The 18015-nt window shown below is 37.4% G+C and overlaps 1 pseudogene; it reads right to left on the bottom strand.

Moving 5' to 3' along the window:
- The window catches only part of LOC131276618 (vomeronasal type-2 receptor 116-like), a 30472-nt pseudogene extending 14746 nt beyond the window's left edge, over positions 1-15726 (bottom strand).
- Positions 15727-18015: the final 2289 nt, after the last annotated feature.

The raw sequence follows: 18015 nt of genomic DNA, 5'->3' as shown, positions 1-18015 counted from the left end.
ATCCAAGATCTTCACTTCTACTCCCTTCATATGACTCTTATTCTTTTCATCTTTATTGTTGATTTGTGCAGTTTCACTTCCTTAATCAATAAGTCATTTCTGGGCACAAATGAAATTCTTTACATTTTTATTACCAAGCAAAAGAATTTCCAAGAAGAATGAAAATCTGCTTTCATTTCAAAAGTCCTTTTTCACAGACTTGATTAACACAGTAATAGTTATTCCATGCTGTACATTTCACCATTAGACCCAGGTTTCCAAATGTGCCCCAAAAAACAAACTTGGTAAACTTTTTTCAAATATAATTTATATTTAATAGATATATTTTCTCGTTTGAGAGAGAAATGTTGAAATTTCTCACTATGATGCCTGATTTTATATCTTGTTTCTCTTTATTGTTTATTTATTTGAGGCTACTATATCTTTATATATTTATAATAATTGCTTTTCCTTTGTGCAGATTTGAACATTTTATTATTATGAATGCACAATTTGATTCCTAAGGATGCATTTTTTCCTCACCCATTTATAAATATGCTTACCTATGATTAATTATGGCTATTATCTTTAGTAATCTTGTGTATCTTTGTAAGTAATTGCATACTTTGGTTTTCAAGTTTTCATTTATTTCTTCTAATGTGTCCTGTAATCACGTTTTACAAGGAAGTAGGATGATAAAATCTCTATGGAAAAAATTGAATTACCCCGAAGGAAACTCTTCTAATACATAGGGAAAAAAAACACCATGCAGAAAATAATATGAAACAATCTTTAAAAAAAAGACTATTAGCAAATTAGATAATAATTTCCTATCAGTCTTCACTTTTCTGCAATGATTTAAAATGTATGCACTCATAGAAGTTGATAAAACATTAAAGAAAATTGAGCATGTAACTGAATATATTTGTTTAGGAGAAGAGTATTTTAATATGAATAAACACACACAAAAAAAACCACTCAAAATCAGAAATTAGACTCTGCTTATATGGATAGATAGTGAGTAAAAATTGGAGGTGGCTGAGGGTGAGGTAATGAAGGATCACCCCCACCCAGGGACTGATCTGCACAGGCAGATACTCTCCCCATTCCAGATCTGAATGAGCCAAAACCATTAGCCAAGTTTGCTGATGCAGAATGTCATATGCCTCATGTACCATGGGATGTAATTTGCTTGATGAATTCCTGAACAAAAAGAATTTCCTTTAAAATCAAGTTAAGGATAAGGCTTGTTAATTTCAGGATTGCTTTGTACCTTACTGGAATTGCTAGCGATTAAATAACAGGCAAATAAGAATGGAAAGAAAGGAGCAAACCACAATCTTTTCATGGAAGTAAGATGGGCCACATGGGAAGCCCAAGAGGAAATGTGAAAATTGTTTGTAATTGATAAGGAAGTAGTCAACCGAATATATACAACTGTTAATGGCATTTAAAGATAATATCAATAATTTATTAAAGCTTTATGGAAAATAGATATAATATCAATAGATTAATAATAAATTCTTTAATATTATTAATGGTATAATATTGGGCAATTTCATTTATACATTTTAATATAAGTAACAATTAACATAATCATGATTGATTATTATTAAGAAATTTATTAACTATAAATTCACAGTAAATTTACCCATAAATCAATTCCTCTGTTACCAATGAACAGTACCATAAAGATCTATTGAGGAATGTAAAAGCATCAAAAAAACAGGGAACTGGGTTTAATTCTATGGTTGAGCACCTGCTTCCCATGTATGAGGTCTCATGTTCAATCCCTCGCACCTCCTAAAAAATGTCACAACTATGTCAATGGTCTGCAAACAAACATGCTATAAAAGTTTAGTAGTATTATGATGGAATTAATGAAAATGGTCCAGTAATGATTGAAGTGATGAATGCACAAATATGTGATTATACCAAATATCATTGATGGTGCATTTTTGATGAATTGTATGCTCCATGAATATGCATCAATAATATTATTTGGTTAAAAAAAACTTAAAACAATTAAACATTACAAGTTACAGTGCCCAGAGGATGAGAAGGAGAAAGGGAATTATTTTTTAGTGGGTGAGGGTTTTCTATTAGAGATGATTAAAAGCTTTGGGTAATGGATATTGGTGATGACAGCACAATAAATGTGAATATCATTAATACCACTGTATTGTACACTTAACAGTGCTTAAAATGGAAAATTTGGATTGTATGTATATTAGTATAAACTATTTTAAAAATTCATTGAGATATTTATAAGGTAATGTTAATATGGCTTAAGAGGTTTTCTGGAAGCATGGTAAGTTCAGGAAATTAGTGAAAATAATTGAGAATGCTAAGGGGAGAATATGACAGAAAAACCAATGGTTGCAATTTTTTATTAGGCAAAATATTTTAAATAGAATGGGAATGGCATTGGAAGATATGGTTATAGAACCAGTACAGAATACAAAATGGAGAAACAATCTGTGTTTAAGTAACGCTTCCATGCATTATCAAGCTGGTCTTGAAAAACAGTACAAGAATAATGACCTGTTTGAGTAGTGGTGAAAGTAAATAATTTTGGAATCCAGAATTGATGTTATCTAATTCATTCTTGAGGCAAAATCTTTCCAAGTCTCAGAGGAAAAACTAAATAGTAAAATTAGCACATCTATTTTGCAAACCGTAGACTAGGGAGACCTGACCAAAAAGGTACACAGAATAAAAGAAATTACACCTAAATTTTACTTTAAGTGAAATTTCATGCTCTTTTTTACCTCAACATATATTATAGAAAAATATTTAAAACAAGCAAGAACAAAATAAAATGAATTTTTAATGAGCAAGTTCTTGTTAATTCCAATAACAAAAATATTCTCAAAAGGTGAAAAAACGTGTACATGAATTAAAAAATGGTCAAAATCCTGAAAGGCAAATCATCACACCCTCCAGGCTTGTGAGCAGTGGGCACTGTGCCTGCTGAGACTAGTGAATATGTCTCCCAGGTGAAAAAACTTTATATATTTGCAAGTGCATTCTACTGTCACATGGGGTTTTATTTTCAGACAAAAATTAAAAAAAAAAACAGATCTGTCAAAGTGTATGTTTTCCTGAAGTGGTTTGAGTGCCCAGCAGAGTGTAAGAAGGAAAGCAGTTAGTGCCTCCTACTCTGTCAGACAGAACACTACTCTTTCCCTCAGCCTTAAAGTGTTCTTAAAACAAGCTGGGACACATGAGAACATCTGGCCTTCTACACCAGGAAATTCATGTCAAAATGTCCCTGAATGAAACAAATTGAACTGCATTAAAAAACAGCAATCACCAGCCTCCTTCAGAATTAGGTGTGTCCATCAAAGACATTGACAACAATGGGACAAATATGTTTTGAAAATTATGGAGACGAAATAAGCAGGGACACATTGGAGGAGTATTAAAGAATGGAAGATAGGCAGACAAATATCCAGAAACGAAAAGAAAGAAAACTTAGTTGCAAACTCTTCCAAAGGAGAAAGAGGTCTCAAATTCCTAATCTTTCCATCCCCTGTCAAAATTTTGCTCAGCTACTTGCAAATCATATGTATCTGATTTCAAAAAAGCATTAAAACATTATTTTATTGTATGAAACTCCTTATTCTCACGTGAGCAGAAACTATCTGCTGGAATTGCCTGAAATTTTTTAATCAATTTTTTTGAAATGTGTTCCCTTGAAGTTTCACTTCATCAATTCATTAATTAGACCCTCAAATATAGATCTTATAGTCACAGAAATCTACAAAGCAAAGTAGTTTAAATGCCCATATGAATGAGAATGAAGCTGGAGTGGAAAATATCTCACAAATCATTCATCTCTTATCCCTAGCCTGGCAGGCAGCTCGAGGAGGCGTGAAGGAACCCTGACAGGTGATGATACAGAGATATTTCAAACAGTAGTCAGACGCCTGTTGTAAGAAGTCTGTCCGTGCATAGGGGACACAGGTACCTGGGGCATCTTGGTAAGAATATTAGCATCTATACTCATGGCAAAAGAATAATTAGCAAACCGTTGTTTGGGAAACAGATATATTTTCTTGTAACTGCTTAGCAAAACTCTAACACCAGTGGATTGTGTTTCTAAGGAATATCACTTGATCCACTGCTTGTGGCGCAGAAGCAGAGGGAAAGGCAAGGAGGGTGGACTTTTTTGGAGAGGGTTGTCTCACTTGGATTCCAGCACTGGAAAAGGGAAAGAAATGGGAACTAAAAGGAAGAAAAATATGATATTCTTTCACGCAGAAAAATTTCCAGTAGAAACAGAAAAAATAAATTACATTCTGGGATGTGGATAGCAAGTGGTAAGGAGAGGACAGGAATGTGGAGTATGTTGATCAAGCCACCTGCAAATTGCAAAGGCAGTTTTCATTGTAATAATCAAGCAGAAAATGAGTGCAAAAGCACTTACCGCTTCATATAGACTTCCTTGGTAGGTTTGGTGCTCCCATCGTATGTTATAAATGTATAAAGGGGGAAAAAACCACCTATAATCAGATCTCCATCCTTAAATACACTGGGTTTCATTCTGATGAAGCAGGTAGGATCAGTCAATCGCCATGCAGAGAGGGGAAGATGAAGGAGCAGGAAAATAAAAATCAATGGGAACATCTCACTAGTGTCTCCCTGAATCACAGCCAAAGCTTTAAGTCTGTGCACAGTATTTAGCAGACAGAGCTGAAATGGAACCTGTAGCCTCAAGCATATATAAAAATGTACATATGGATGTTTGTGCTGGATATTATTATGACCTGGAAAGGGAAATCTAATTCCACAAATGACGTCTTTTTGTTTATCTTTTCCATATCCTCAAAGACAATAGGGGGAACTGGAACATATTTTGCCTTGGGCTCTGCATCTGAGGTCCTGCGCCCAGGTGGAAACCAATGGTTGAAAACATGTTTGGATTATCCTCTTCACCCATAGGTGCTATGATATCAAGTCCATGGATAATAAGGCTCCAGGGACAACCTTCTCTCCAGGCAATTTAGTCTAACCTTTGTCAGTACAGCAGGTCTAGTCAATGAATTGGTGTTCATTGCATGAGAAGAATGCTGTGTCATGAAGGACTCATGCTTGTCAAGATTTAGGCAAGAGTATCCTGGAATCATGCATTCCAGAGTCCATAAAGATGGGCAGCCTAAAACATGTAGGTCCCAGAGTAGCCACATCATATACCCGATATGGTAGACATAAGCCTTCATGCCATCCAATGGATCACAGCCACCCACAAATCAATGTGTCCCTGCCTGGATAAGCAGCAGTCATGCTAAATCCAAAGCTTGCAAATCAGTTGCTGAAGGACAATGTTAAAATAAATGTGCATTTGCATTATGAATTCCTAAAATGTGACAACCCTCAGTCCTTATAAAGCATCCTAAACCTATAGGTTAGCAAGTTATATTGATTCATTCCTCCACGTCCAGATTGGTTTCCTCAAATATTTGTACTTTTGGGGGAACATGGCCTTATGTCAGAAACTCTTGTCTTTTCTTACCACAAGGCAGAGAAACATATCAGGAAAACATCCCACACACTCTACCACATCAAACATCTATGACACAGGCAACGATAGATTTCTATCACCATGATGTAAAAAGTAAAAGACTTAAGGCACTTGACTTGGAAGGGAATTTGAAGATGTGACCATCATGCAGGCCCATACACTTACAAGGCAGGGATTTTAAGTGTTGGGAATACCACACAAATTTATGGTCTACCACACTCAAGCTTGCCTCCTCTGACTAGAGGTAGTTAATGATCCCTAAGGTTATGAATAGTAGAGCTCACAAAGCCCTAGAAACAAACAGACAACCTAAACAGACAACAAGGACTTATTCCTTATACATTCCAGGTAGGAGTGAAGGAAACATATCCCTGTGCTCCAGTGTGGCCTTTTTCTAGTCCTAGAGGCTGGTAAGTTCTTTGCAATATTTGAGGATATGTAGGGATGGACATTATAACAAAGATTGCATTTATGTTTGTTGTCCAAGAGTTCAAAATTGGAAGAAAGAGCTATCAAAAGGCAAATGTAATCATATCCAGGTGACCCTTCCCTGGTAATATTGAGGAACAATGTCTCCTTTTCCAATACAAGATGGACAGAAGAAGACCTACCATGTAATAAAATTTTTTCTCTTCTTAAATCTGGCTTTGTGGCTGAAATTTCACTTATTCTACTTTCCCAAGAAGAACTTGTTGCTTGGTTCTAGATATGCTAAAGGAGGCTTATGTGGAAGAGCGTGGTATCAGTGATTGAGACTCCAAGCATTGACAAGTGACTGTGGAAAAAGTTTATGAATATAGAGCAAGGCATTTTTTTAGAAAAGTGATAGCTCTAGAATCTGAAAGGAAGATAAAAACCTTGAAATCTTCTGAATCAGTTATAAATAGAGTTTTCAGTGTGTGAGCTTGGAGTTATTTTTTACTTTATTTTTAAAGAAGTTTTAGATTATAGAAATGTTAGAGCAGAAACATAGAGGGTATCCATGTGCCCTTCTACCACCCCCATTCATATTTTCCAATATCAATAGCATCTTTCACTAGTATGGAGCAGTTATGCCAATTGGTGAATCCATATAGAAGCATTGCTACAAACCACAGTCTATAGTTTGCAATATGGTTTTCAATTTGCACCATACAATTTTGTGGATTTTGACATTTATAATGGCTTGTATCTATAATTGAAAATTCATGCAGAACAATTTCAACTTCCCCAAAATTGGGGAGACAAATGCAAGCACATACAGCAAGTCTCAACAAATTTAGATATATTGAAATTATACAAAGCACTTTTTCTGACCACTGTGAAATGAGGCTGGAAATCAAAAAAGGTTGAGAACATAATTAGAAAAAGTATATGGAAGTTAAACACACGCTTATACAATCAGTTTGTCTTGGAGGAACTCAGATAAATATTAACTACCACAAACAAATGAAAATGAGAAAAAACATAAAATGTATTGGATGCAGCTAAATTAGTGCCAAGAAGGCAGCTCATTGCCTTAAATAAGTACATTTAAAAATAAATAAAAAGCTAAAAACAAAACCGTAACTACACACCTGGAGGAAGTAGAAAAAGGACAACTATCAAATCCCAAAGCATGCAGATGGAAAGAAATAATGAATAAAGCAGAATTAAATGAAATTGAGATTAAGAAAAATTAGAAAGAATAAAGAAAACCAAAAATGATTTTTTGAAAAAAAATTATAAAATTGAAAATCCCTTAGGTAGGCTAGCAAAGAAAAAAAGAGAGTTGATGCAAATAAATAAAATCAGAAATGAGAGAGTGTGTATCACCACTGACCCCAAAGAAACAGAGTATTATCAGAGGATATATTGAAAAAAATATATTGCCATTAATATGGACAATTTAGATGAAGGGCACAGATTTCTGGAAAGGCACGTCAAACTACGTTGATGAAAGAAGAAATTCAAGAACTGAGCAGTCCAATCACCTGCAATGTGATTGAAAGAGTGATAAAATTCTGTCTATCAAGAAAATCACATGACCAGATGAATGGATGGGCAAACTATATCAATCATTCCAGAAAGAAGTAATACTTATCCTGCCTAAAATCTTTCAAATTTTGAGAAGAGGGAACATTACCTGACTCAGTCTATGATCACATGACCATCTCAACAGACGCAGAAAAGACATTCAACAACACACAGCCTCCTTCTTGATAAAACCACCTCAAAAGATAGGATTAGATGGAAATTTCCTCACTATGATAAAGAGCCTATAAGAAAACCCCATAGCTATCATCATACTCTATGAAGAAAGCCTGTAGGCTTCCTCTCTATGATCTGAAACAAGACAAAAATGCCCACTGTCCCCACTCATGGTTACCATTGTATTAGAAGTACTTCCTTGAGCACATAGGCAAGAAAAACAAATAAATGGCATCCAGTTTGGAAAAGTCAAACTTTCATTAATTGAAGATGCAATGATTCTACCTGTTGAAAGTAAAATAAAAAAAAAATCGCAGTATAGCAACTAGAGATGATTAAACAGTTCAGTGAAGTGGCAGGATATATGATCAAGAGGCAAAAATCAGTAATGAGAAATCTGAAGACGAAATTTTAAAAATTCTATTTCCTATAGCAATTAAAAGAATTAAATATCTAGGAATAAACTTAAGTAAGATGTAAAGAACTTACAGGCATAAATTACACAGCATTCCTACAGCAAGTGAAATAGGACCTAAACAAATGAAAGCATAATTCATATTGATTGATTGGAAGACTAAATATAATTAAGATGTCAGTCATTTCCAAATTGACTTATAGATGTAACCCAATTCCAATAAATTTCCAACAGCACTTATAAACAGACTTGGAAAAGCAAATTACCAAATATATTTGGAAGTGACAGGGGCCCCAAATAGCCAAAAACTTTTTAAAAGGAAAAATGAAATTGGATGGATGATGTTACTTGCACTTAAAATACAATACAAAATAACAGTTGTCAAAACTTCATAGTAGGCATGCACCAGCTGGTGATGCAACTAGAAAAAGACCTTGAATAAAGGGTCAACTCAGACAAGCGGAATATTTCAACCTATAGGTAATGTCAGGTGTTAAAATCTGCTTTTTGACCTTGAATAAAAGGGGGAGCATGGAAGGACAAATGAGATTATATGTCTATGAGTATCCAAAAAAGAGTTGGGAGGTCATCAAAGGAGTCACAGATATGCACCGCTCAGTAGAATCCCAGAGACAGACAAAGTAGATAGAACCCAGGTACTGTTTCTCCTGAGGACTACAGAGACCCATTGCTTCTATGATCATGGCAGATGGCTCTGGAGTTCAGTGCCATGTGAGGTGGCCCTAGTTTGGAGTTTGTGTTCCTAAGTGTGATGGAGTTGGACTCAGATGTAACCTTTCTATGCATGCTTCTTTTGTCACTTTCACTGAACCTGTGGTTGGTGCTGGGTTTGATGTATACTCAGGAGACATGAATCTCTGGACTGTCCATGTGACAGCTGGGCCCTGAGACTCAGCAGACTTGTAACTCCTACTCTCCGGGTCCTTGGACTTACCCCCATCAGCTAACAGGGAGGTGAAGTAGGTCAGCCACCACACCAGGGAGCTGAGAGTGCCTACAACTGCAAGCAGGAGAATTGCATCCATCAACCATGTGGAATCTAAGACCCCTTTTGATATAGAAGTGGAGTGCACACAACTATCCCATTGTCCACAGGATGGAGGAATAGAGTATGTGCCTCTTCTGTCACTTTTAATGAACACATTTACTGTTTGGCACTGGGTTTGATGAATGCCCAGGAGACTTCTATCTCTAGTCTGCCTGTGTGCCAGCTGGACCCTGAGCCTCAGCAGAGCTGTAACACCTACTCTATGCTTCATTGGACTTACCCTGGTCAGCTAACAGAGAGGGGAGGATGATCAACCAGCACACCAGTGACCCAATGTGTCTACAACTGCAAGCAGGAGAATTGCATCCATCAACCATGTGGAATCTAAGCCCCCTTTCGATATAGAAGTGGAGTGTACACAACCATCCCATTGTCCACAGGATGGAGGAATAAAGTATGGATTAGAATGGACTTACTGATATTCTACAATGGAACTATTGTGATCAGTAATGGAAGATATTGAAGCATTGATGTGCAGAAAGTGGCCACAGTAGCTGCTGAGTGTAGGGAAAGGGAAGAAGAAATATGAAATGGGGGAATTTTCAAGACCTGGAGTTGTCCTGGGTGGTACTGCTGGAACAGATGCCAGACATTTTATGTCCTTCCATGGCCCACTGGGTGGACTGGGGAGAATGTAAGCTGCAATATGGTGCAGCAGTGTTCCAAAATGTATTGACCTAATGCAATGAATGTGCCACACAATGTTGAAAGAGGTGGATGATGTGAGAGGAGTGGGATGAGGGGGGTGGGGGTATATGCAGACCTCCTATATTTTTTAATGAAATGTTTAAGATAATAGAGAAAAAAATAAATGCGAAAGAAAAAAGAGTAAATTCATGTTAAGTAAATCATCCACATAGAGTAGAATAGGAACAGACTGAAAAAGAAACTTGAGCCTCAAAAGATCACTTAATTAGATTTGTTAATGTATAGTTATGATGGTAACACAACTTTGTGAATATAATTAACATTAGTAAATTATATAACTGAATGTGGATTAATAGGGGAAATATTGGTAGTATATATGTTGCTAAAATACAAATTAAAGGTAAGCAATGATAAGACTGTGCACTATAGTGAACCGTAAAGGAATCTATGGGTTATAATTAATAGTACAATTACATTATTCATAATTGCTAAAAGATGGAAACAATGTAAGTGTCCATCAACTGATGAATGGATAAACAAAATGTAATATATTCATACATTGGGTTATTATTCCGCTGTACCAAGAAATCAATTGGATAAGCACATGACAACAAGCAGGAACTTTGAGAATATTAGGTTGAACAAATTCAGACACAAAAAGAAGAATATTTTATAGTCTCACTGATATGATCTAAATACAATGAGTAGACTTCTGGAGTGGAACTGTGAAGTATAGGTTGGTGGGAGATGGAATGTGGGATGTATGTAGAATGTTTAATCAGGTAAAATATAAATAGGTGGTAATGGTGGCAATTGATGGCTACAAATAATGAATGTAAGAAACACTGATTTGTGGATGTGAATGTGGCTGAAACAAGTAGTCAAGTGAAATTATCATTATATGGAGGACAGCTGGAGGATGATATTGGGAATGTATAAAAATGATTTTGGAAGGAGATGAGAAATGTGGTTAATAATATAAAAGGAGGAATGGACTTCTACACATTTTTAAGAATGTGCTGATACAATCGGAACATACAAATAATATATCATATGGAATATACTTAAGAACACAACTGTAATATTTTTGTAGGAACAGCAAAGTTGGTACTATATTTTCTTTTTACAGATATGAAATTAGGTTTTATTGAAATATTTACATGGTTCATTGCTCATTACATGAAGGTATATTCTAGAGCTGACATTTTGTACACATTTACATACATTTTAAAACAATGACTGTAGACTATTTAATCACCCACTCCTCTATTGGCTAACCACTTTATTAGCAAATATTCTCTTTACCTCCTTCCTTTTCTGTTTACCAGGAAAGATAGAGGAGTTCCTTGCTCTCTTTCACCTTGGCACATATTTAACTGAGGAGAATTTTACTTGGCTCCCCCTTTCCTGTTTCTATCTCTGGCACATTATAAATGATAGGAATACCAATTATCCTGTACCTAGGCACACCCTGTCATCTTTTGCTATGATATTAGAGTAGCACCTTAAAGTTTACAAAACACTTTCAGTTACAACATATGAGCTTTATCTCAAAAAGTGTGGTGATTGGCCTGAAAAATGCTTTTATCTTCCTTTTAAAGATAGGAAGGCTGGAGAGCAGGGGAAGCGAGTGTTTTGCCTGAGAGGACACTGAAGTTGGTACTATATTAATGCTAAAGGTTAAAAAAAGAATCAGAAATCTGGTTTTGTGAACTATGAATATGATTAGCAATTTTTCTAATTTTTTTTTCATTAATAAGGAGTGACTAGGCTGTTTAATCTGTGTTCATCTGTGTATCTTCCTGAACTCTAGAGGAACATCTGAGTTAGTAGTTGGAATTAAATGAGATCAAAGTTCCTGGAAAGAAGTTTATAGGAACAATGTTTCCATAACTCGTTGAGCTGTGTTTTTATGTTTTTTTTTTATTTTTTAAATTTATTTTTGTCTTTATTTTTTTAATATTACATTAGAAAAATACGAGGTCCCCATATACCACCGCCCCGCACCCCACTCCTCCCCCCCAAAGCAACAGTCTCCTCCATCATCATGAGACATTAATTGCATTTGGTGAATACATCTCTGAGCACAGCTGCACCTCATGGTCAATGGTCCACACCATAGCCCATACTCTCTCACAGTCCACCCAGTGGGCCGTGGGAGGACATACAATGTCCGGTAACTGTCCCTGCAGCATCACCCAGGACAACTCCAAGTCCCAAAATTTCCCCCACATCTCATCTCATCCTCCCACTCCCTACCCCCAGCAGCCACCATGACCACTTTCTCCACACCAGTGCCACATTTTCTTCGATTACTAATCACAACAGTTCATGAATAGAATATCAGTAAGTCCACTCTAATTCATACTCTATTCCTCCATCCTGTGGACCTTGGAATGGTTGTGTCCACTCCATATCTATATCAAGAGTGGGCTTAGATCCACATGGATGCTGGATGCAATCCTCCTGCTTTCAGTTGTAGGCACTCTTGGCTCCCTGTGTTGGTTGACCTTCTTCACCTCCTTGTTAGCTGAGTGGGGTAAGTCCAATAAACCAGAGTGTAGGAGTTGCAAGTCTGTTGGGGCTCAGTGCCTGGCTATCACATGGTCAGTCCAGAGATTCAGGAACCCTGGGTATACATTAAACCCCAGCATGAACTACAATTCTGGTAAAAGTAACAGGAGAGACTTGTGGACAAAAATCGCATCTGAGTCCAGTTCCATCACACTGAAACACAAACTCCAAAGTAGGGCCAACTGACATGACACTGAACTCCATCTTCCATGACAATAGCACCTGTGGGTCTCTGGAGCCCTCAGAAAAACCAATGGTTAGGGTTGTATCTATTTTATCTGTCTCTGAGACTCTGCTGAGGTGTGCATAAGGGCAACTCCTCTGATAACCTCCCAGCTCTTTTTGAAGACTCATAGCCATATAAACTCATTTATCCTGAAAGAAGTTGATGCGGGATGAGTGGCGGGTGTGGGGAGTAGGGCATCTGGGAGCCCCTTATATTTTATAATGTTATATTTTGTTATATCTATTTATCTTTTTAAAAGATAATAAAAATTTTAAAAATAGAAGTAAATAAATATATAAATATCACCAAAAATTTATAAAAATGTAGACTATAATGTAAACCATTATGTAACCAAAATTTTATGAGTGTGCAGTCTAAAATGTATACAATAATGCAAACAATATTGAAACTATGATTATTATCTATGTTTCAATATCTGTACATCAGTCACATCAAATGTAACATTCACATGTATAAAGATCATTTCTGGGGAAGGGGGAAATGGGTTTGATATTGAGCCCATGGGAGTCCCCTATAGTCTATATATGGCTTTACTGTGACCTAAAACATTTTTGAAGACACACACAAAAAAATGGAGACACTGAGGAAGAAATGGAAGTGATTGCCTTGCCACTGTACATACAGGGCAAAACCTATTACAGTGATGAAAGGCAAAACATCAAAAAATTTGTTATAATATTTTTCATTCTTTTATTACTCCAGTTCATTTCTTACTTTATTTTAGTTTTTCTAAATTCTTATATATTCTATTTCTTATCTTTAAACCTATCATTACCATTGCATTTTCCTCTTTCTTAACTGAATTTGGCAATATATTAGGCTTTATTTTTTTAAGAAGTTTTGAATTACAGGGGGTTTCAACACTGTCAGGGGAGGAGCACAGATATGGCATGTCCTTGATGGGGGATGCATGTGTTGGAGGGAGTTTTCCAAGGCATGCATATAGGATATGTAGATATGTTTGGATGATGATGGGTTATGGCATAAGAGGTAGAGTTTCACAGGACAACTAAGGGAGTGCTGAGTTCCCATTCTGGGAATCTCTGTTGCCCTCCCCAGTGGAGGAACAGCAATCCCCCAAATACAAGGGCAAAGAGCAGTGAAAAAGAAAGTTTCAGTGATGGGTCCTTGATACTGATGATTATGCTTATGAGTCTTTGTGCTTGAAATTGTTGATGTAGGAGGAGTGGGAGTGTGGAGAGGAGGGTATATGAGAACTTCTTATATTTTTTATTGTAACACTATATGCTTTACATGTGGCTTTAAAAATGATAATAAGGGAAACGGACTTTGGCCCAGTGGTTAGGGCGTCCGTCTACCACATGGGAGGCCCGCGGTTCAAGCCCCGGGCCTCCTTGACCCGCGTGGAGCTGGCCCATGCGCAGTGCTGATGCGCACAAGGAGTGCCGTGCCACACAGGGGTGTCCCCCGCGTAGGGGAGCCCCACGCGCAAGGAGTGCACCCATAAGGAGAGCCGCCCAGCGCAAAGTAGGGAGCAGCCTACCAAGGAATGGCGCCGCCCACACTTCCCGTGCCGCCGACGACAACAGAAGCGGACAAAGAAACAAGACGCAGCAAAAAGACACAGAAAACAGACAACCGGGGGAGGGGAGGGGAATTAAAATAAATAAAAATAAATCTTTAAAAAAAAAAAGATAATAAAAAATATTTCTAAATTTCAACTAGACCTAGGGTTGCAAGGCGTAAGAGTTTCCTCATGAGAGCCTCCATTTTACTCAAATGTGGCCACTGTCTAAGCAAAAATTAGCATGTAAATGCAAAACCTTTCCCCCAGCATGGGTCATGACTACTGGTGATGAGCCTCCCTGGGACTGAGGGACTACTACCAATCATTACCTAATGAAGAAAGTTGAAAACAACTTGAATAAAAATTGTAAAGACAAATGAGTTATATTGCTAAGAGGCCTCAAAATAAATCAGGAGATCATCGAAGGATTTGCTTATGCATGTCTCAGCAGGACCCCAGAGAAATCTAAATGAGATATAACCCCAGGAAGTGGTACCCCTGAGTGCTGCAGGGACAACCAAGTCCTAGGGTAATGGCAGATAGCCTTGGAGTTCCGTGACTTGCTAGTGGGCACTATTTTGGAATTTGTGGGCATGAGTATGATGGATTTGGACATAGATGTGACTTCTCTAAACATGCCTCTTCTGTCACTTTTAATGAACAAATTTACTGGTTGGCACTGAGTTTGGTGAATGCCCAGGAGACTTCAATCTCTAGTTTGTCCATGTGCCAGCTGGACCCTGAGACTCAGCAGAGCTGCAACACCTACTCTATGCTTCATTGGACTTACCCAGGTCAGCTAACAGGGAGGGGAGGATGGTCAGCCAGCACACCAGTGATCCAATGTGTCTACAACTGCAAGCAGGAGAATCACATCCATCAACCATGTTGGGTCTAAGCCCCCTCTCAATTTAGAGGTCTATAGGATGGAGGAATAAATGTGAATTAGAGTGGACTTATTGGTGTTCTATGCTAGAATCATTGTGACTCTAGCAATGGAAGAATTTGTATCATTGATGTGGAGACAAGGGCCACAGGAGGTGATGAAGGCAGGGAGAGTGAAGAAGAGTTTTGATATTGGGGTATTTTCGGGTCTTGGAATTGTCCTCAATGATATTGCAGGGACAGACATGGGGCATTATATATACTTCCTTAACCCAATGAATGGGTTTGGGGGAGTGTAAATTACAGTGTAACCAATAATCTATGTGGTGTAGCAGTGCTCCAAAATGAAGTCATCAAATGAAATGAATGTGCCACCTTGATGAAAGAGGTCATTGTTTTTGGAGGTTGGAGGGTGGGGATTGGGGTACATGGAAACCTCTTAAATTTATATCTAGAATAGGATTAGGTCTGGTACTTAATACTAATTGATGTACTATCCAATTCATAAGTTCCTCTTTGAGGTGCAATTAAAAGGTATATGTTTCAGGTTTGCAATACCTTACATCTTATATCTCCATGGGATCAGGCCATAATGCCAGTTATGTTTAAATTCTACTCACGGTACTGTGGTGATCATTGTTCCACTTGGTATGTCCTTCACAGAGCCAACAAGTTGCACCACCATTGACCCTAGGGAGAAGCTAGGAAGGTAGGTTCCTGTATTCCACCTGCCTGGTGTGTAGCACCCTTCAACACTATGAAACAATGCCATTCTGGAGGTGATATCCATTGTACATTTGTTTGTACTGAGCCATCACTGGCTGCTGCAGGAGTTTGAAACTGCTATGTAGTCTCCATCGACTTTAGGAGCACAACCAGAGATGTAGTAGATGATTTTATTGTTTTAGGGATCAGTGAATAACTTAACCAGAAACTCAAATGGAGAGGCAACCTGCAGTGTATCAAGGGTGTTTTTTGAATGCACAAGAAAATTTGACAATGCTGAAGTTTATCTCTTCATTTTTATACACTTTTTAAACACTTTGTATACAATGCATTATATATCAAATGAAGTTTTTAGTACTTTGCTTTTTACGTTTACACTTCTACCACGAAGACATTATTTAGCAGGTATTTTATTTTAGCAGTAGAGGAAAAACTACTCCTTTCTTTTAAGAAAAAATGAAAACTTAAGATTTCCAATGGAATCAAGGAATCTTTTCATTACCACCACTTGAATAAGCAATCGAGGTGACATCCAGAATGGTTTTACTGCTATGAAGTTACTTTTTGCTATTAATATCAATTTAGGTTCCTAGTTAATAACGGCTTCTTAGAAATGTGCAATTAATTGCTTCAATTTAGAAGAGGCTTTTTCAAATTCCTTATAATTAACCACAACTAGCAATTAAATAAATTCCACTTGTGATTTATACATTAAATCCACTCCCAAGACAGTTTTGACATTTAAAGACTTGTATTTAGGTGACCTTTCAACATTACTTGATTTTAACAGGTAAACCCCAAACCTGATTTCCAAGGCACAAGTAAACTGACAATGTTAAACACAGATTTCATAGATTAATGCAAGGTTTAGCACACATACAAACAGAAAATGTTTGTAACTTTAGCATTTCTAGAAGCTCTTTGATCTTAACTGATGGCACATGAGTTTTCTTATTGTCCAGGAGATGTTTATTAACTGGTTTGGATCTTGGTCTTTATTTGTAACTTTCATAGGCACAACTGAGTCTAAACTAATGGAAGATTGAGGTTTAATTTTTTCATTTCTTTAAGGAGACATGACTTGAGCTTTCTGGGCATCAGGTCTATCTGTCTTCTTTTCTTGCATGGTTTTAACTGGAGTTCAGGGTCATTTACAGAGGCTGTTCTTGGCTATACTGGGGCCATGTAAGGCAGCAGGAGGCAGAATTTCCTGATTCCTGAAAAGAAACTCCTATGGGGAATTTGTTGGTATGCTAGGAGTTGTGCCCATTATTCTAGGAAGAATGAAGAATCATCTTTCAGCCACAAAGCTGGCATCCTTGAGTCTTATTCTGACTAAAATGTTCACCACTCCACACAATTTGAAGCTGATCCCCTGTCCAAGCATGCTGGAAATTTCAACTCTCAGAGCCTGCCTGGTTAGAGGCATCCCTGTAGGTGACGTAAGTATTGGGGGATATCTGATGCTTCTAGCGATCAGTTCAATGTACCCAAGTTGAGCTGGTGGGAGATATTCTGAGCAGTTCAGAAGTGTGTGACATAAGTCTCAGGGATATTTGGCTGTCCTCCGAATGGAAGGGCCAAGGAATGGGGACTCTTCACAGTTTACTACTCTGGTTCTCATCATCTCTGACATTTCAGGGTCTTTGATTGACTGCATTATTACCCAAACAGAAGTTTTTGAGTTAAAGCTCAGGAAATTTTTGACTGCTTTCTGATTCCTGCTACTCTGATCATAACAGAGTCCCTGGTTCCAGGCCTTCCTGGGGCCATTTGAACTTGGAAGACAAATCAAATAGATCAGATGCCTTCCAAGTTGAATAAAGTTCCTTCCATGGAGTAGAGTCAGAAAACATATTCCCCATATCCCTCCAGTAATCTTACATGCAGTCCTACTTTTAAGACTTTACTGACTGATAATTTCTCAGCATATGGTATACAAAAATGTTTGAAAATTCTTTGGGTATTTTCATAATAGCCACAGTTCCAAATGACAACAGAAGGAGTACTGAGTTTCAAGCCAGGGGAGCTCTCTCACATTCCCCAAAGGAACAACAACAATCCCCCAAGAGCAATGGCAAAGTCCAACAAGGAAGGATGGCCCAATGATGAGTTCTTGATATTGATGACAATACTTATGAACCTGTGTATCTGAAACATGAACTATGCCTAGAGTTGCAGAGCGCCTAAGAATTACCTAATGAGAACCTCCATGTTGCTCAAACATGAACTCTCTCTAAGCCAAACT

This window comes from Dasypus novemcinctus, chromosome 30 (genome assembly GCF_030445035.2).
Source record: "Dasypus novemcinctus isolate mDasNov1 chromosome 30, mDasNov1.1.hap2, whole genome shotgun sequence".
NCBI lineage: Eukaryota > Metazoa > Chordata > Mammalia > Cingulata > Dasypodidae > Dasypus > Dasypus novemcinctus.
The sequence above is the reverse complement of the archived record's forward strand: the minus strand, read 5'-3'. Positions and strand labels throughout refer to the sequence as shown.